The 19,624-nt window shown below is 64.8% G+C and overlaps 1 protein-coding gene across 2 annotated transcripts in view; it reads right to left on the reverse strand.

Moving 5' to 3' along the window:
- The window catches only part of FAM53B (family with sequence similarity 53 member B), a 42,947-nt gene extending 23,323 nt beyond the window's left edge, over window positions 1-19,624 (reverse strand). For both annotated transcript variants that reach the window (XM_056106686.1, XM_056106687.1), the window contains exon 1: window positions 19,520-19,624. The gene's annotated coding sequence lies outside the window, so the exon portion shown is untranslated. The remainder of the gene's footprint in view (window positions 1-19,519) is intronic.

Consider the following 19,624-nt stretch of genomic DNA (forward strand, 5'->3'; position numbering starts at 1 on the left):
CCCTCCAGCGAGAGCGGAAATGACTCGGCGGACGGCACCACAGTGAGATGCACCCAGGGAAGGCTGCTGGCCTCTTCCAGAATTTTCCATGAGGGTCCCGGGGGTGGTGGGGTGGGTGGAAGGGAGATTGTGGGCGGCCCAAGAGAGCTGAGCCGGATCCAAGGACAGCACAGCCCGGCCTCAGGGCCAGGCCCCGGAACGTTCCCTCTGCCATCTGGCACCCCACACCCCAAAGCCACACGCCAGCCACAGCCGCAGGGACCACACCGGGGACTGTCACGTGTGGTCCCCACCCACAGGGCGAGCAGAGCCAGATCTGGACCGCAGCCCTGTCCTAACCCCGGGAAGCAGGATGCGAAGGGCAGCCTGCAGGAGCGTCCACCCGGCCCAGGACCAGCTGGCCGGGGGCAGAGTCTCCTCTCACGCACGGGTGCGAGGGCCTGACGGCCGCCCGGACACCCGCGGCCCCGGCCTGTGCCAACGTCAGCACCTGCTCGGACAGGCCGGAGCGGAGACGAGAGGGAGGCTGAGCCCCGGCAGAGCTGACCCCGCCAGTGACCTCAAGCCTGCTGCTGTCCAGAGGAAGAGGACAGCGTCAGGGCGAAATTAAAGATGCACCCAGGGACAGGAGATGTTTGAGGAAACAAACGAGGGGGGCCGGAGCGATAGCACAGCGGGGAGGGCATTTGCCTTGCACGCGGCCGACCCGGGTTCGATTCCCAGCATCCCATAGGGTCCCCCGAGCACCGCTGGGAGTCATTCCTGAGTGCAGAGCCAGGAGGAACCCCTGTGCATCGCCGGGTGCGACTCAAAAACAAAAAAAAACAAAATAGGAATACCAAAAAACACGATCACAGCCATATACTTCCAATTTGTATAGTTGAACCAACACCTAAGGGCCCAGAGGTAGGGACAGGGAGTGGCATGACACAGGGCCAAGGGCGGCCTTTGCAGAGGGCTGAGGAGCTGGTCGGGAATGAGCGGGACCTTACCGAGCTCCCACAAAGGAAGCAGGGCAGGAGGGGGCCACGGTCAGCGCCCGGGGAGGGGCAGGGGGGCTGGAATGCCCCAGAGCCAAACAGGACATGGGGGGGCCGCAGAGCTGCTCTGGCACGCAGCAGGAAGTCTGCCTTGCTCGCGCCCGACCCAGGTTCGAGCCCCCGCATTCCCCGATCCCCAGGCACTACCTGGAGTGATTCCTGAACGCAGAGTCAGGAGTCACCCCTGAGCATCTCCGGCTGTGGTCCAAAAACTAAAAACCACTGTCACTGTCACTGTCCTCCCATTGTTCATCGATTTGCTCAAGCAGGCCCAGTAACGCCTCCATTGTGAGACTTCTTGTTACTGTGTTTGGCATATCGAGTACGTCACGGGGAGCTTGCCAGGCTCTGCCGTGCGGCGAGATGCTCTCGGCAGCTTGCCGGGCTCTCCGAGAGGGGTGGAGGAATCGAACCCAGATTGGTTGGGTTGGCCACATGCAAGGCAAACGCCCTACCGCTGTGCTATCACTCCAGCCCCTCCCCCCCAAATCCAATGTGAATATTCTAGGTGTGTACTCGGCGAGTGGGCCCACCCTGAGGACCCCAGCTTGAATGTGGAGAACCAGGCCCGTGACACCAGGGGCACTGCGAGTGGGAGACGCTCACACATCCCGCGAACACGTGGACATGCCCCTCTGCCCTGCCAGCAGCCAGCAGTACACCCCCTCCCCCAAAAACTTAGCTCAGGACTCGCCCCCACACCCCCCGCAGTGTGAATCCCTGGATGAAACCAGTCCTGGTCCCCGTCCCACACACGAAGGGCCGCCCAGGAGATGTCGTTCGGCCTGAAACCGCCTGAAACCCTGCCGCCACGGCCGGGCGGTGGGTGACCCAGCCAGAATGACTTGCTCAGGGCTCCGCCTGCCGCCTGCCACAGCACAGTGCTGGCTGGACCCAAGTCACTGGCTCTTGGTGTGAGGGGAAGCGTTTCCGAGGGGGGGAGGGCGTGTGCATCCCGGGGTGGGGGGGTGCTTGCATCTGGGGCGAGAGTGTGTGTATCAGTGGGGGCGGGGTGTCTACATCCCCCTAGGGGGGGGACCTGGGGGGTCGTGTGCATCCCCGGACACAAAAAACAACAAACAAACAAACACATTCAACGTCCTCCCACAGCCCAGCCTGGACACACCTGGAACATTCACGTTGAATTTTTTTTGTTTGTTTTTTGTTTTTAGTTTTTGAGTCACAGCCGGAGATGCTCAGGGGTGACTCCTGACTCTGCTCAGGAATCCCTCCAGGTAGTACCCGGGGATCGGGGAATGCGGGGGCTCGAACCTGGGTCGGACTCGAACCTGGAGCGAGGAAGCCAGGCGGCGTCCCTCCTACAGCCCAGCCTGGACACAGCCGGCCCAGGCCCCAGGGGCACCGCAACTGCCCAGGGGGAGACGAGCCCTCTGCTCCCCGTCCTCCTGGTGGCGTCAGTCTGACAGCCCCAAGGGGGCAGCGCCAGGCCTAGGGCGGCCCATCACACAAGCCAGGAGCTCAGGAAGGTTAAGGGGCGTGTGCACGAGACCCCCCGCCCCACGCTCCATCCCGACACCCAGTGGTCCCAAGCACGACACGCTGCATCCTGGAGGTCCCCGAGCATGACTGGGCGCCCAGGTGACCCCCAGCAGGGCAGGTCCTGAGCCCACCCTGTGTCCTCACCCTGTGCCCACACTGAGCCCTAGCAGTCGGCTGGATGTGACCAGGAGGGGCCCCCTTGCCTTTTGTGCCCCCCCCCAAAAAAGAGGGGCTGGAGTAATGGTACACTGGGTAGGGGGACACTTGCCGTGCATGTGGCTGACTGAGGATTAATCCCCAGCACCCCAGACGGTCCCCTCGAGTTTGCCGGGAGTGACCCCTAAGTGCAGAGGCAGGGGTAAGCCCTGAGTACCACTGGATATGGCTCCAAAAAGCTGAAAATAAAAGAGAGGAAGGGGAGGGCTGGAGAGATAGCACAGCGGGGAGGGCGTTTGCCTTGCACGTGGCCGACCCGGGTTCGACTCCCAGCATCCCATATGGTCCCCTGAGCACCGCCAAGAGTAACTCCTGAGTGCAGAGCCAGGAGTAACCCCTGAGCATCGCCGGGTGTGACCCCCCAAAAAAAAGAGATGAAGGGGGGAATGGAGAGAGGGAGAGGCAGAGGGAAGGAGGGAAGGAGAGAGGGAAGAGAGAGGGAAGGAGAGAGAGAGAGGGAGAGAGGAAGAGAGAGAGGGAAAGAGACAGAAAGGGTGAGAGAGGAGAGAGGGAAGAGAGAGGGGGGAAGAGAGGGAGGGAAATAGACAGAGAAAGGGTGAGAGGGAGGGAGAAAGGGGGAGAGAGAGGGAGAGAGGGAAGAATAGAGGGAGGGAGAGAGAGAGGGAGAGAGGGAGGGAGGGACATCAAGGTGCCAAGGGGGCCCGGGAGGTGGCACAAAGGGCTGGACAGCACTTGGAGCAGACCGCCGGGTCCCCTTGTCCCCAAGCACTGCTGGGCTTGGCCAGGCATTTTCTCAGTGCCAGGCAGAGAAGCGTCCGGCGTGGGCACCTGCCTGAGACGCAGCCGACCCAGGTGGATGGCAGCATGGCCAGGAACACTCCTGAGCACAGAGGCACAGGCCGGGCGCTAAGCAGGCCGGGTCCAGGGCGACTCCCAGAGAAGCAGCGTCAGCAGGTCCAGGGGTGGTGTCTGCTTGCCCCCAGAGGCAGGCGACCTTGGGGGGTCCTGCCCGCTCCCCAGTGGCCAGAAAAAACAGGGTGCCGCATCCCGGTGAACCCCCAGGCCTGGCTGCGGCCACGCAGCTCTCCCAGATGCCGGAGGACAAAGGGCCACTGTTCCCGCACCCCCAGGGGCGCGGCCACCCCATTGTCCCCGGCCATGTGCCCAGCACGCGCTGACCACGTGCCCGCGCCGCTATGAAAGCACAAAGGCACAGGGTCCCGCGTGCTCAGGCGGCCGGGACTGGCCTGGGCACAGCTGGGGGCCGGACGGCACAGAAGGTGGCGGGTCACAGCACAGAGCTGGCCCATTCACACCGTGACGGGTGCACTGTCCCCCCCCCCCACCCGGAAAAGCCGGGAGGGCGGCCACATCTCGGCTGGCCTGGAGCCCGGCCTCAGTTTCCCCGTGCCCCTCAGAGTGAGGGCTGGGCACAGGGGGGCGGGGCTCAGGGCCCCTCTGTCCGGACACGGTGGACCCCTGGGAAGTCTGGGCGTGTGCCCAGTCAGCAGCTGTCCAGGTCGGCCCCTGCCGAGTCTCTCTGGGGAGCAGAATGTTCTCCCGGGGAAACCAACCCAAACTCCCTGGAGCTCCAGCGTGGGGGTGCCCAGGCAGGGGTCAGGGCGGGGGGGGCAGGGGCAGGGACTGCAGAAAAGTGCCCCGACCACCAGGTGCATCTGACAGACGCAGAGAATCACCATGCGGGAGACGCAGTCCCGGTCAGCGCCAGCAGGGCTGGGCCAGGCGGGCGCCGCACACAGCCTGGACACCAGGGAGTGGGGAACAGCGGTGAGGGGGGGAGGACCCCACTGCCTGAGTACACGCCTTGGCAACTGGTTCCCCCTGGGACTCTGGGAAGATGCCTCATGCGACGGCCAGTGGGGAAGAGCACGTGAGAACAGGAACAGGGATGGGGATGGACGTGCCCATGGCCAGCTGCTGAACTCCGGGGCCGCCCACTGCCCGCTCGGGCCAGCTCAGACGCAGTGGCGGGTCCCAGCAGCCGCGCCCGAGGCCCCGTGGGAGCCCAGAGCAGGGTGGGGGCGGGGCCCGGGGGAAGCAGGGTCTGTAGGCAGGAGGCACCCATGGCCCCTTGATCACAGAACTGGGAGTGGGCGCTCAGCACCGTGGGGACGGGCCCCCCACCCCCGCCTCTGGGAAGAGACACAGAACGGAAAAGAAAAGAAGTTCAGAGCGTCAGTCCAGCCAGGCCGAGGGAGCGGGAACTCCGCGGGGAGGTCAGTGGTCAGGGGCCCCGAAGGCGCCTGGAAGTTCAAACCTCTGCGAGGTAGATTCAATCCCGAAAACCCTGGTGCCCACGAGGCTTTTCCTGCTCTTGTTTTTGTGCTCAGGGGTCACTCCTGGCCGGGCTCAGGGCAGTCGTATCTGGTCACTGGGCTCAAACCCAAGTCAGGCACTTGCACGACCTGTCTGGGCCCTGGAAGGACCATTTTACAGATGAGCAAACTGACTCATGAGGAGTGAGTCTCTGACGAAGGGCCTGAGGCTAGCCAAGGGTTGTCCCCCCCCCCCCAGCACCCGCACAGTCTCTGGACCGGACCCTGCTTCTTCGATCCCTAAAGGACGCGGGCGACACGCAGGCCAGGCTCCCAGGGACGTTCCCGCGGTGGGAGAGGGGCTGCCGGGCGAGAGGACAGGAAGCAGACGCGGACACTGCAGCCGGCTGGACAGGAAGGACCCAGGAGCGGGAGTCCCTGCGCCGTGGCTCAGGTCCAGCCAACGGCCCGAAGGACGAGGCCAAGAAGCGCAAAGGCTGGCCGGGCGGCGAGACGGAGAGAGCCAGGGCCACGAGGGGCCCCCAGTGTCCGACGTGGGGAGCGGGAGGCGAGGGACCCCTTTCCTGAGGGGCTCGGGCACCTGCGGCACCACGTGGGGTCCCCAGCACACCTGGGTCATCACTGCGCAGAGTCAGGAACAGCCCCTGGGCACTGCCGCGGGTGGCCACCGCAAGACCCCAATCAAAAGCCAGGCACACTCAACAACGCCTGGAAAACTGACCACCTTGGGGTCCAGGAGCTGGCTCGGGGGCTGCGGTGTCCACCGTGCCCTGTGAGGCGTCACGACGGTCCCCAGGACCACCTCAGGCCGGGGGACAAGCCTGGGCTCTTCGCTCAGGGCCCTGGTGGCATAAGTGACTCCCGGTCACGCCGCGGCCAGTGTGAACGGCCACAGGCAGAGGTGAGAGCCACTGCGGGCAAGAGGCGCCCCGAGCCGGGGAGGGCCCAGCGAGGGCCACAAGTGAAGGTGAGACAGGCCACGTCACGCAAGTGCCGCCCAACGCCAAGAGGGAGCCGGCAGGAGGCCGCACCCACAGGGACCAACGCCTAGAAAAACCTGCCGGGGGGTTGTGGGGGGCTTCCCCTGGCTCACTCCGGGGTCTCCAGAGTGATGGACATGCTCCAAAGGCACCGAGAGCGCCTCTGTTTACCCTGGGAACGTTCCCTTTCTCCCACGGGCAGAAGGCATTTACCTGCCCACGACAGGGACCGGGTATCTGCCGAGATAGTCTAAAGATCGAGTCTGCGTTGAAAGAAAAAAATAAAAATCAAGAACCCCAGCAGCGTCTGTTAAAATCAGGGCAGCCCTTTGGGGCTAAGAAGATTAAACCAGGGAAAACGCCGCAGGGGAGCGTGGGGGAGGCAGAAGGGGGCGTCGGGGCGACCTGGGTGGGGGTGTGCCCGCCAAGCTGTCTCCCCCCCCCCCGACCCCCATGTCACAGAGCGGTCCGTGCGGGCACCAAGTCCCAAAGAGAGGCTTCCCGAAGAGATGGGCCATCTCTCCGCCGGCCAGAGAGGCTGACAAGCGGCAAGGAAAACGGCAAAAAAACCCAAACCTCCACAAAAGCCTCACAAGGAAATCTTGGGGGCAACCACCCCTGCCCCGCTGGCCCCCACCAGACCTGACCGAGGCCGCGGCTGCAGACCAGGCATCTCCAGGATGGCCTGAAGGGCAGCGTGGCCGAGCCCGGGCTCCGAGGGGCCCCAGTCAGGTAGCACCGACTGATCACTGGGACTGGACCTGAGTCGGCCTGGGCCCAAAAGTACAGCCTGAACCCCCCCACACACAGAACAGCGCCAGGAAACTCCAGGCCCGGCCGCCCGCACGCACGGATGCGCGCGCGCACACACACACACACATACACACGCACGCACGCACATGCACACACACGGACACGCATGCACTCACACACACACACACACACACACACACACACACACACACACACATGCGCGGCCACCCTCACCTGGCTCGTGGGTCCTGCCCAGATTCCGTGCCCCCGGGGGCCACAGCACCCACGGTCCCAGGGCCGGGTGGGCCTCTGGCCTTCCCCCCGGAGCGGAGCTGGGGAAGGAAGGAGCCTGTGCGCCAGATCCTCGGGGCCAAGGCGCCGACAGCAGCAGCAGCGGCAGCTGGGCCGGCCCCCTCTGGACGCCGACGCCCACAGCGGGCTGGCTCTGGCCGGGTCATGGCAAAGGGAGCAGCTGTTTCCTCCATCCCCGGGCTGCCCAGAACACAGGATTCTGTTCTGATGACTTCTAGGCAAGATATAGAAACGAGAGGGGGGTTTCCTGCCTTTTCTTTCAAAATAGCCGGGGACAAAGACGAAGACTTCTTGTACCACAACAACAGCCTCCGAGGGAAAGCACCACGGAGCGCGGCTGCGTTAATGTCAGCCCACACGGCAACCTACTTCTCTGCCCAAGGCGGTGACACGAATGTGACGGGAGCCGCGGAGGGGCAGGAGGGTGACGATCGCAGGGCTGGGGGGGGGGGAGGAGCGGGCGGGCCAGGGCCTCATCGGGGGACGCTCAAGCTGGTTCTTCCCGACGGTGGGGCTACGTACCCGCCCGCTGAGCACGGAGGCCAGCACGGCAGCTGGCACAGAGCTCCCTGAGCTAAAGTGCCCACTGATGGCCGATTTGCCCAGGAGCTCCAGGAAGGCACCTGCAATCCTGCCAGCCCTGACAGCGCCAGGCATGGTCCATCTGCCACGAACGCGGCCCGGCGCTGGCCAAGGGTGGGCAGACAGCAGTGTGGTCAGCAGGAGGCCTGCGGGGCCCAGGGGCGTGCAGTCAAGGGTGGCCGGCCAGCCCTCAGCTCTTCCATTCGTTTGCTTGGGGCCGTACCCGGCAGCTGGCAGGGGCTCGGGGGCCCGGGAGGTGCCAGGAGGGAACCCGGGCCTCCCCTACAGAGCGCACGCCTGCCAGCTCCCCGGCCCCTTCCTTTCCGTCTTAAAGCAAGAGGGGGGTAGGAAAAACTCATCACCCCAGCTTCCTGCTTCCCTGCTCTCCTTCTGGTAACCGTGAGGGCTGGATGTGGGGGGCTGAGGGGCTTCTGAGAGCACCTCCTGGTCCCAAGAGCTGATTTTTGCTTTTTGGGGTTGTGTGTGTGTGTGTGTGTGTGTGTGTGTGCTTTTTGGGTCACACCCGGCGATGCACAGGGGTTCCTCCTGGCTCTGCACTCAGGTATCACCCCTGGCAGTGCTCGGGGGACCCTATGGGATGCTGGGAATCGAACCCGGGTAGGCCGTGTGCAAGGCAAATGCCCTCCCCACTGTGCTATCGCTCCAGCCCCGAGTTTTGCTTTTGGGCGTTTGCCTTGCGCACAGCCAGCCCGGCCGAGCAGGGTTCGATTCCTCCGCCCCTCTCGGAGAGCCTGGCAAGCTACTGAGACTATTCAATATGCCGAACACAGTAACAAGAAGTCTCACAATGGAGACGTTACTGGGCCCGCTCGAGCAAATCGATGAACAACGGGAGGACAGTGTTTGTTTTTTTGTTATTTCTTTTTCGATTTTTCTTGGTTGGGGGGGGGGGGGGGGCACCCCCCGCCCCCGGTCCTCAGGGCTTACTCTGTACTCAGGAATCACTCCTGGTAGGACTCCAGGGATCAAGCCAGGGTCAGCCCGGAGCAAGGCAAGCACCCGACCCGGGTCCTACAGCTGCGCCCCCGCTGGACTGTCGGCCCTGCTTCCTGCATTTCAGAAACGCTTTCGCCCAGCAGTGAGGGAGCCCGCTGGGGCTGACCACACCCCAGAAGCCCATCGGAGACAGGAAAGGGGGCTGCAGAGGTCAGACTTTTAACCGCACCCAGCACCTCTCGAGACGCCTGAGACCCACAGGCCAGACACCCACTGGCCCTGCCCGTACTCAGGCCACGGGGGGCTGTCCACAGGCCCGCCGGCGCGTGTCCTCCACACTGGCCCTCACCCACGGCACAGGCCTGGCCAGCTGCCACAGAGATCCCTGGTCTGAGCAGAGCGGAACCGAGTCAGCCACGAGCTCGGCCTGGCCCAGAGCTGCGCCCTCAGCGCTGCGGGGAGGCATGTGACCGGGGCAGGCTCTGGGCCGGGCTTCCTCCGACCACACGGTGGCCACCAGCCTGCAGGGGGGAAGCAGCTCCCTCTCTGTGACCACGGAAGACACGTCCTGTGTGTCCGGGAGCGCATGAGGCCTGGTGGGCAGCGTGGGGCCAGGGAGGGATCCCTGAGGGCCCGTCCACAGACAAAAGCTGGGGCGCCCTTGAAGTCGCTGACCCCCACAAGCCAGAAGCTGGGGACTGTGGTCAGGGGCATTCGGGGGGCTAGTCCGGGTCTCCCTGCCATGTCACCTTTCCTCACCACCGCTGAATCGACTTTTCGAATTCATGCTTGGGGGCCGGGACAACCTAGTGTCCTTGGTCACAGGTGTCTCCGATGTGGAGTCACACCCAATGGTGGAACTTTCCAGAATGACAGCCCTGCTTCCATCTGGGAGGTCCTCGAGGACCACGGATGCTACACGTTAAATCCGGAACGCTGGACCCAGGGCTGGTGCCGTGAAAGGGGAAACTGTTTCACGGAGCCATCTCCCATTCACACTCAGTCTTCCACCAGCTGCTAACCCCAGTTCGCCGGAGGTGCATGGAAAGAAATGAGCGAGAGAGTGTCCAGCACGCTGGACGGCACCGGACGGGTCAGTACGTCTTTCCTGAGAAGAGGCAGGCAGCCGGAACACGAGGTTGTGGGCCCATCTGGTCCCTGGCGCTGCCTCTCACTCCACGGCAGCGTCAAAGCGGCCACAGATGCCCAGGGCCGTGGGCCGACTGCCAATAAAACTTTATTTACACCACCAGGCGGAGGGCCAGATTCGGCCTGGGGGCTTCGGTCGCCAACCCCTAGTAGTGAGCTGGGGGCTCACAACCCCTAGTACTGAGCACCCCACAGTCCCGGCTGAGCCTCAAGACCCTCACCAGGGAGAGGGCCAAGGCTGAGGGCCCACTTGGCAGTGGCGGGAGGGGTCCAACCTGATGTCCAGGCGACCCCCGCCCAGGGCCTAGGAGCTGGCACCCGCCTGGATATCCAGGAAGGCCAAGGGCAACTTCCACAGCACACATAGCAGAGCGGACAGAGACACAGCCCAGGGGTCAGGAGTTTGTCTGGCACACGGCCACCCAGGCATGACCGCTGAGTGCAGAGACAGGGGTGACCCGAGCATCACCGGGTGTGGCCCCAAATCAAAACCCTGGCACAGGGTCTGGAGCAATAGCACAGCAGGGAGGGAGTTTGCTTTGCACGCAGCCAACCTGGGTTCAATTCCCAGCATCCCATAGGGCCCCCTGAGCACTGCCAGGGGTAATTCCTGAGTGTAGAGCCAGGAGGAACCCCTGTGTATTGCCGGGTGTGACCCGAAAAGCAAAACAAATAAATAAATCAATCTGAAAAAAAAAAAAAAAAAAAACCCTGGGCACAGCAGCAAGACCGGAAGTGGGAATCTGTGGGGTCGGCCAGCCCAAGCACAGCCTCCCCTTGAACCATCACGCCCACCCCAAGGTCACCTTCACTGGCGGGTCAGAAAGGAGTCCTGAGCTGGAGAGATAACATAGCGGGTAGGGTATTTGCCTTGCGTGCAGCCGACCCGGGTTCGATTCCCAGCATCCCATAGGGTCCCCTGAGCACTGCCAGGAGTGACTCGTGAGTGCAGAGCCAGGAGGAACCCCTGTGCATCGCCGGGTGTGACACCCCCCCAAAGGGGTCCCGAGTGCTGCCCCGCGCAGCACGGACCCCTGGGGGAGCTCAGAGAGGGACCCTCGCCCAGGCCAACTCCCGGCCTCTCCGCCCCACCCAGCCCTGAGCCGTGGCTTACCCAGGCACCCCCCTTCACCCCTGTCCCCGGAGGGCCAGGCTGCCCCCGAGCTGCCCAGGAGGGGGCATTGCCCAGCGAGGGGCCGAGGGGGGAATCCGCTGTCCCCAACAGCCCCCAGCCCCTGCCCACTGCCTTCTGCCAAGCATGGGGGGGGACACCCTGGGAATGTTCCCTCGAGCTGCAGATTGTGGACAGGGCAGGGGCGGGGCCTGGGCTCAGCCAGGCCGGGTACTCCCAGAGGCCCTTGAGGCCCTTCCCGGGGCCGCCGCTCCCCGACATTCTCGTGGCCACCCCTGGAGGCCCCTCGCAGGTCCAGGCCCCGTCCCGCTCAGCCCGTCATCCCAGGTGTGGGCACAGTTGCCGCCCTGGGAACCCGTGACCACAGGGGCCACTCGCCAACGCCGACGCGAGAAGCCCTGCCCAGGCTGCAATCCCGGGAACGCTGGGCGGATACGCCACACCCTGGGGTCCTGCAGTCACCACGGGGTGCAGGAGGCGGGCCCCTCGCCCAGAGTCCCGGGGCCAGCATGCCCAGGTGTCTGTGCTCACACCTCCAGGACTGGCCCACCTGCCCCTAAGCTCTCAGCCGGTCACCCCCAGAGCCCCCATTCCGGCCTGTGTCTCCTTGAGGGAAACGGACGCAGAGGGCAGGACTCTCAGCCGGACCCCACTGGTCAGTTCATTCGACGCCAGAAGATCCCGGGCGGGGGAAGGACCAGAGGGAACAGGACGCGGGTGGCCAAGCTGGATTTTGTCCCCAGCCCTGAGCACAGAGCCGGGAGGAAGCCCTGAGCCCCGACGGCTCGGCCCCAGAAACCACAAAGAAAAGGCCCCCGTGGCCTTGGCTTGCCCCGGCCCGGGCAGGAAGTCGTGGGTATTCTCGGGCACCCCATGGGAGCAAGGACACCCCAAGGTCAAGAGGCCCAGACCTGGCCAGGCTGCCCAAAGGGCGCTTTCCCTGGGGGCTGGGGGCCACACACCTGCCCCTTTCATGCGTCAGCTCCTTCTTATCATCACGTCAGTCTGCCCCATCCCCCATCCGTGCCCTCTCTCCTGCCCACTCAGCACGGCTGTGCCCTGTGCCATCCTCCAAGGTCCACGCTCTCAGACCTGGCCCCTCCCAGCCCTGCCCCTTCCCTCTCCTCCCCCGCCTCCCAGACTCCGGAGCCCACCCTGCACCCCTTCCGGGATCCCCTGCAGGGGCCCGGGTCCACGGCTGTGCTCTCCGCCTGACAGTCCCCGAGGGGTTCGGCCACACGGGACAGACCGGGAAGCAAAGGGTCAGCAGCTGGTGTGGCCAGGCCCTGGGTGCGTCTTCTGAGTCCAGCTCATACCCATGGACCGAGGACGGGGCGGGGGTGTGGCAGGTTAGTGGCCGTAGCCTGTCCCGCCCACCAATGGCTCATCTCACAGGCGGCGTCCTCCTGCCCGAGACACACACCTCCAGGTGGTGGCCAGTGACCAGGCCCAGGTGGACTCCCCGGAGGGCAGAGGGCAGAGCTTGGTCAGCAGAGTTCGCCGCGAAGCCCTCGGAAAGGGCCCAGCCCAGTGCTGAAGTGCCCAGCACTGCAGGAGACGCCTGGGGCCTGTGTGTCCCTCCAGGGAGACAGGCTGTATCCTCCCCTGGGCACAGGCCTGGCCTGAGGAGGCCCTGGGTTCCACTCCTGGTGCCCAGAAGCCCCAGATCTCAGCTGCCTCCGCTCGGACTAAGAGGTTTGCCGCAGGGGCCAGAGCTGGCCCAGAGTCTGGGACATGGGTTCCATCCCGGCACCGCCTAGGGTCCCCGGAGCCCAGCAGGAGTGACCCCTGAGCTCAGAGCCACGAGGAAGGCTGAGCACCAAAGGGTGTGCCCCCACCCCCCACCCAAAACAGAAGCGGCTCACCACCAAGGAAGCCCACACGGCCCGGCGAGTCAGCGTGTGCACGGGGGGCCAGGCAGATTGGGCCTCGGTGTGGCCCCTTGGATCCCGGCCCTTCACGACCTGGGGCCCACCGACTCGGTCTTCTGGCTGCCCCAGAAGTCCACGATGCTCAGGGTCACCAGCCAGGCCCTGTAGGTCCCCACCCAGAGGAGAGACCCCTGCCCAGAGCTGACGCGGGAGGAGCAGGCCCAGAGCCAGTCGCCCCTCTGGCCCCCAGAACCTCAAGGCAGAGCGGCCCCTCCCCCCTCCCACCCATCACAAGGGGCTTCTCAGACAGGCTCCGAGCCCCCGCCCCCGAGAGCACTTCAGCTGGCGCCAGCAGACAGGAAAGTGGGCGAGAGTCGCGGATCAGGCCCCCGGGGCCGCGCCCTCAGCCTTGGAATCCCAGCTGGCAGCTGGAGGGGCCCCCGGCCCACCCCCCGCCCCTGGGGGGGTCTCAGCACACGGACACCCCACGTGGTTGGGGGGACTGCGGTCCCCATGGGCTCGCGCTCACTCGCCGCCCTCCAGAGGCTGCTCGAAGCCAGATGGAGCCACCCCTGCGCTCCCAGGCCCCAGGCCAAGGCAAACGCCACAGCAGGGGAATTCCAGGCCTGGCCCCGCCGCTCCCAGCTGGGCCCTGTTCGACTGGGCGGCGGGAGGGGGTGGCCACCCGGGCCCGGAGACTGGCAGGCCGGGGCAGCGGCCGTGGGAGCCCACGAGCTCAGACTCAGGGCTGCGGAATCTGAGGGTACCAAGTGGCCCCAGGCAGGCCAGAGCCGGGAGCCCCGGCCCAGGGGCACCAGGAGGAACCGGCCTCCCGCAGAGAGGCGCGAGGGGGAACCAGCACCCAGAGATGCGGGGAGGCAAGTCAGAGCCGGCATCAAGCTCAGAGGCGCCCCCTGACCTAAGGAGTGGCCGGCCACGGGCGCCTGGTCAGGCCCAAGACTCAGGCGGGTGCTATGGAGCCCTGGGCTGACACACGCCCTGGCAGCCACAGTCCTGGCCACTGGGCAGGGACAATCCGTCCCTCTCCCACAGAGCTGACCAGAGCGCAACCCCCCCGCCCCCAACCCCAGGGCTCCCCAGGGACGGAGGCGGGTTCCGTGGCCCCTCTATGGAGAGCTGCCTTGTGGCCTTCTTTCTCTAGGCCAGGGACACAGGCACAAACGTGGCAACACCACGGCCAGGCCTCCAGAAGGGTCCAGAAGGGGCGCAAGGTCCTGCCTTCCCCATCAGCCACCTTGCAGGGCCAGAGGCTTCTTCTCGGCTGATGGGAAACTCCAAGACCTTCCTCTGTTCCTGAGGGTCCCCGACACAGGAAACGTGGGGTCTGTCCCGAATGCACCAGGCTGGACCCGGCCTGCCCCCAACCCCCCGATCCCTTCCAGACTCTGGAGGCCGGATCTCAGCACAGCCCGGGGGCCGGCCCCCATGGCCGCAGAGGTGAGAGCTGCTACCTCTGGTTATAGACAGGGAGCCCCACCCCAAATCCTCAGGTGTCAAAAGGGCTGTCGCTGGGGCCAGGCCAAATAATTAGAGAGAGAGAGAGAGAGAGAGAGAGAGAGAGAGATGGTCCGACAGCAAGCAGCCTCCAGGCAGCCGCAGAACAGGAGAAGAGCCGGGGCTGTGTGGTCTGAAGCCAGTGACTGGGCCTCTCTGAGCCATGGCAGGGCTGTTGGGGCATCTGAGATGGAGGCAGTAAAGGCTCTGGTCGGGGGTAAGGGGCACTGGGGAAAGCCTCGACCACCAAGAGCACTGCTGGGTTCTTCTGGCCCCCGTTTCAGCTGATTCCTGCTGACACCCTGTATACCAGCGCAGGGGGAGAATCACGTCCGGTTGGAGGGACCAAGCGGAGGAGCCAGCGGTCAGAAGCCAGCCTGCCCCTGCGTCCTGGGGTCCCATGAGCTGTTTTACCACACTCCTCACAACAGCCAGAATCTGGAAACAACCCGAGAGCCCAAGAACAGAAGACTGGATAAAGAAGCTATGGTACGGCTGCACAGCGGAATACTACGCAGCCGTTAAAAAAGGGAAGTCATGTCATTTGCTTATAAATCAATGGACATGGAGAGTATCATGCTGAGTGAAATAAGTCAGAAGGGGAGGGACAGAATTAGAATGGCTGCACTCATCTGTGGGATATAAAAATAAACTAGGGCGCATATGCTGCCCGAGCCCTTGTGCTCCTGTGCCCTCGGGGCCGAGCACAGGTGTCACCCGCATCTCCCTCGTCTCTAACGCTGGGAAGTCTGCCTTTGGAGAAGGCCGCGTCCTCTCCTGAATGTGTTTACTCTCTCACTTTCGCTCCCTCCTTCCCCTTCCTAAAAGCCTCCGAATAAGGCGTTTGCCTTGCGCGCAGACAGCCTGGCCAAGCCGCGTTCGATTCCTCCGCCCCTCTCGGAGAGCCCGGCAAGCTACCGAGAGCATCTCGCCCGCACGGCAGAGCCTGGCAAGCTCCCCGTGGCGTATTCGATATGCCAGACACAGTAACAACAAATCTCACAGTGGAGATATTACTGTGCCCACCCGAGCAAATCGATGAACAACGGGAGGACAGTGTTACTTGCAAAACTAAAATCAAGCAGGATGAGACTGAGATCCAAGGCCAGGGAAAACGGGGGCCAGGAGGACGGGTCAATGGTTGGAAGCCACCGCAAGTGTGTGTGGGGCAGAGGGCCGTGAGGACAGAGAGTGACAATAATAGTAGGAAATGATCACTTGGGACAGGAACTGAGTGTTGAAAGTAGGTAAAGGGATATGCATGAGAACCTTTCGGTATCTGCATTGTAAACCACAATGCCCAAAAGGAGATGTGGGGGGGTGGAGGGGGGAGAGAGAGAGAGAGAGAGAGAGAGAGAGAGAGAGAGAGAGAGAGAGAAGTGTCTGCCCTAGAGGCAGGTCGGGGTGGAAGGAGGGAAACTGAGGACACTGGTGGTGGAAAATGCCCGTTGGCTGACGCAGGGACAGGGACGGGCGTTGGAACGATAGGACTGAGATCCCATCGCGAACAACTCTGCAACTATGTATCTAGCTCTGATTTAATAAAAGTAAAATGAAATAAAATAACAAGCTGTTTACCAACACGCTTGGCTTCCTCCCTCCAGAGAGCAGCGCAGTGGAAAAGGGGCCTCCGGGGAGGGGGGTGAGGGGGACCCAGACGCCCCTCAGCGCCCCCAGGGACAGCCCCTCCCCCCGGGAGGAGGCAGCCGGCGAGCAGAACCGTTAGAGAGAAGCGGAGTGTCTGTCACAGGCCGCTGTCACAGTCCCCCGTAAACCCTGACGTGATGTGAAATTCGACAAGGTGGACCCTTTGAAATGCAAAATCCTTCCGAGTCCTTCAAATGTGTTTTTATTTTCTGGGCTTCCTAAGGCCCCTTTCAGACCCACCCGTCAGCACGTCCCCTCTCAATCAACCCGCATTTAACAGCGAGAAAAAAGAGGCAGCCCTGGCCACGGAGCAGGAGGCAGGCGCTCTTTCCAAAGAGCTCAAGGATCTCCAGCGGCTGCTGAAAGGGGGTCCCCCGCGGGGGGCGGGGGGCAGGGACCCTGCCCTGGCAGGGGGCCTGAGGCCTCCTGGTTCCCTCTGGGAGATTCTCCCCGCCTGGCTCCCGTGGGCTCTGCTGCTCACTCGACCTCCCCATCTCTAAAGAGAGAAACGGGCTGTCCCCTGCCCCGGCTCACCGAGTCATCAAGCACCTGCTTTTTATTTTTTTTTACCATACCCGAACCCCGATCCCAAATCCCGTGCCCAGGACGTTCGGATCAAACATCAGAGAAGTTACCTTCAAACAAAGCTGAGACAATGCCTGGTCAGAATCAAGAACCCTCGGGAACCAGAACTCGCTCTGAATCTAGACCGGTCGGCGGACAGCGCGGGAACGAGAAACGTTCTCTTGAGTCTGGGGCCGTCAGCATCGCTGAGCCTCCGGGTTCCCTTCCAAAGGTCACACCGCAACACGCAACGCGACCGCTGTTAAACGGGGTCAGCGATTACCGTGCGGTCCCCGACCTTGGTAATCGTCACGAAGGTGACTCAGTCGAGGAGGGAGACCTCATCCAGCCGGGCAGGAAACACACGCAGAAATTCATCAGGGGAGCGTCCAGGGCTTTGGGAAAGTGTGTTCTCTGGGCAAGTTGGAACAGCCTCTCGCCCAGGCTGATCAGAGGGTTCCGCAGGGCGGTGAGCGCGCCCCGGGGCCCTGGGCCGGGCTGGCAGGAGAGGGGGACCCGGCAGAGAGGCCACTGGGGGCACTCCAGCCTGGCCATGTGCGGCGCGCTGGCAAGAAACGGGTCCTTTCAAGAGAGGCCCTGACAAAACCGACAGCTGTGGCCAGGCACGCAGCCTCCGGGCAGCCGCTTGGAAAAACGCACCCTTCGGGGATCCTCCCCTCAAGGCCAACCTGGGAAAGCCCCGTAGCATCCCGTAGCCCCCCGGGGGCCGGCTGGCCGGCCAGCCGGCGGGGGCCAAGGGGATCTCGCGCCCGCACCCGGCACATGTGTTTTCCATCCACAACTGAAACTTGTATTATCAGCATATTACATAACAAATTATGCCTGCAGGCTTCTTTTATTACACATCAGAGAGGTGTGCGCCCGCGGAGCCGAGGTGGGGCTGGCGCTGACCTGGGCTATTTCACTTTCTTTTTCTTTCAAGAGCAAGAACAGAGACGTTTTCTCCACCCAGCACAGGATTCAGAAGTCCCAGTCGGAAGAGCCGTTGAGGGCCGGGCCAGGCTGGCCGGGACTCGCCCACCGTCCCCCCATTCCCAGGCCCCAGTGTGGGGGAGATGCCTGCACACGCGCCCCCACCCCCACCCCCCAGGAGTCTCGGCACCAGGCCCTGCAAGGGATGCAACCCTAGCTGGTCTCTCCTCAACTCTCACACGGGTCGGGTGCTGCCCCCGGGTCCAATCACAGGTCACTGGGCTTCTTCCCTGCGGGGCTGGGAGGATGGGAAGAAAGCAACTTCGGCTGTAACCAGGGGGCTTCCCTGCCCGGGAACTCGGAGATCCCAAGGTAGCAGAAACCCCCATCCCAGCGTCCCTTCAGGGCTGCTGCAGTTCTCAAAGTTGAAACCAGCCCGGAAGACGGGGCCAGTCCAAGCCAAGCAGGGGGGCTTCACTGGTCCCGCCGGCCTGGGAACCTTGAGCACTGCAGGCTGATCTGCAAGAGTGCCTTGAGCAGGAGCAGGACTGTCCGTCCAGGACACCCCCTGAGTCTGGGGCAGACAGAGCGGCGCAGTGGGGCAGGCGCCCGTCTTGCAGGGCGCTGACCCAGGTTTGGTTCCTGCCACTGCAGACGGCCCCCTGGGCACAGCCAGGTGTGGCCCCAAACGAACAGAAATCCTTCGCCTTAAAATGGGCTTGCTGGAGCCGAGACACCACCACCACCAACCACCACCCACGTGGTCCACCGAGCACGGCCAGGGGAGCACTGGAGAGCCACCTGCAGCCAAGCCCCCAAATCAAAAGCAAATAAAACCACCTTGTACTCCGGACAGGGCACCTGGAAGAAGACTGCATGTTTTCCCGGAGGTGCTTCAGTTTTCCGGACTAGAGAACAGGACGCACCCTGAGGGCGGCCCAGCTCCCTCCTGGGTCAGGGGCCCCCAGGCCAAGGGCAGGCAGAGCAGGGGTTAAAGGTCACCAGCCCCGACCAATCTCCCACCAACTGGGCACGGGGTCAAGAGGCGGTTAGGTTCTCCGTGGCTCCGTCCCCACTAGGGGGGGGCCCAGCCCAGCACCCCTGGGGCCGCAGCATCCCACCAGGGTGAGCCCGGTACCCCGAGGGATGAACCTCCAAGGAACAAAACCCCCCACGGCCGGCTCAGGGACCCTTGATTCCTCCTCTCCGCTCACCCCCTCCCGTCCCAATGCTCAAAACCGGGACCCCCGGACGGGGAGCCGGCCTTGGGTGGGAGCCCTCCGCCAGCCGGCCCAGACCTGGTGGTGTGTGCGGGCCGGGTCGGAACCAGGCTTCCCTGGCCCAGAAACAATGCGTCCCGGCTCCCGGGCCTCAGGGGGCCGCAGCCCCCCGCGCCCACCCTGCAGCTACCCCAACGCCGGCGCCCGCCGCTGCTGCGGGGCGCGCGGCCCCGGGCCGGGGGGCGCGGCGCGGGGGCGGGGGCGGGGGGCGGGGGCCCACCGGGCCGCGGTCCGGGGCCGCGCGGCGTGGCCTGTAGGAGGCACAAGCCCATTCATCGGCGCCGCCGAGCGCTCTTTGTTCGCGGCGCCGGCGAGCTCGGGACGCGCCGGTGCCCGGGCGCGCGGGCGAGGGGCGCCGGGCCTCGGGGTGGGGGGCGCCGGGGGGTCCGCGCCCCTTGCATTGTGCCCCCCACCCCCACGGCGTGCGTGCAGAGGGGGCGCCGGGACGGACGGACGGACGGGGGTGCCCGCGCGAGGGGCCAGGACGGGGAGCGGTGTGGGGGGGACGCAGCACCCCGGGGACCCAGCCCGGCTCCGGGCGCAGCGGCCGAGTCCCCCCAGCGGGCGGCCAGCCCGGAGCCGGCGACAATGTGACTCGCCCACGCCGGGCCGCCCGGCCGGCCGCCCCCCGCCCAGCCCGCGAGCCCCTCGGCCGGGGGTGGGCTGGGTGGGGGGAGGGACAGCGGCCGGGCTGGGTTTGGGGGTGGGGGGCGCCGCGCGCGCGCGCATCCCGGGCCGGGGCGCGAACGCCCGCGGACAAAAGCGCGGCGCGCGCGGGGCGGGCGCGGGGGGCGCGGGGGGCGCGGGGGCGGCGGGACCCCCGAGCTTACCGTGCGCGGCTCCGGCGTTGTCACTTCCTGCGCCGCCGCCCGCAGCCCCGGCCGGGCCGCCGCCCGCCGCCCTGGGCAGCCCGAGCGCGCTGCGTGTGCGGCCGG

This window comes from Sorex fumeus, unplaced genomic scaffold (assembly GCF_029834395.1).
Source record: "Sorex fumeus unplaced genomic scaffold, SorFum_2.1 ptg000142l, whole genome shotgun sequence".
Lineage (NCBI taxonomy): Eukaryota > Metazoa > Chordata > Mammalia > Eulipotyphla > Soricidae > Sorex > Sorex fumeus.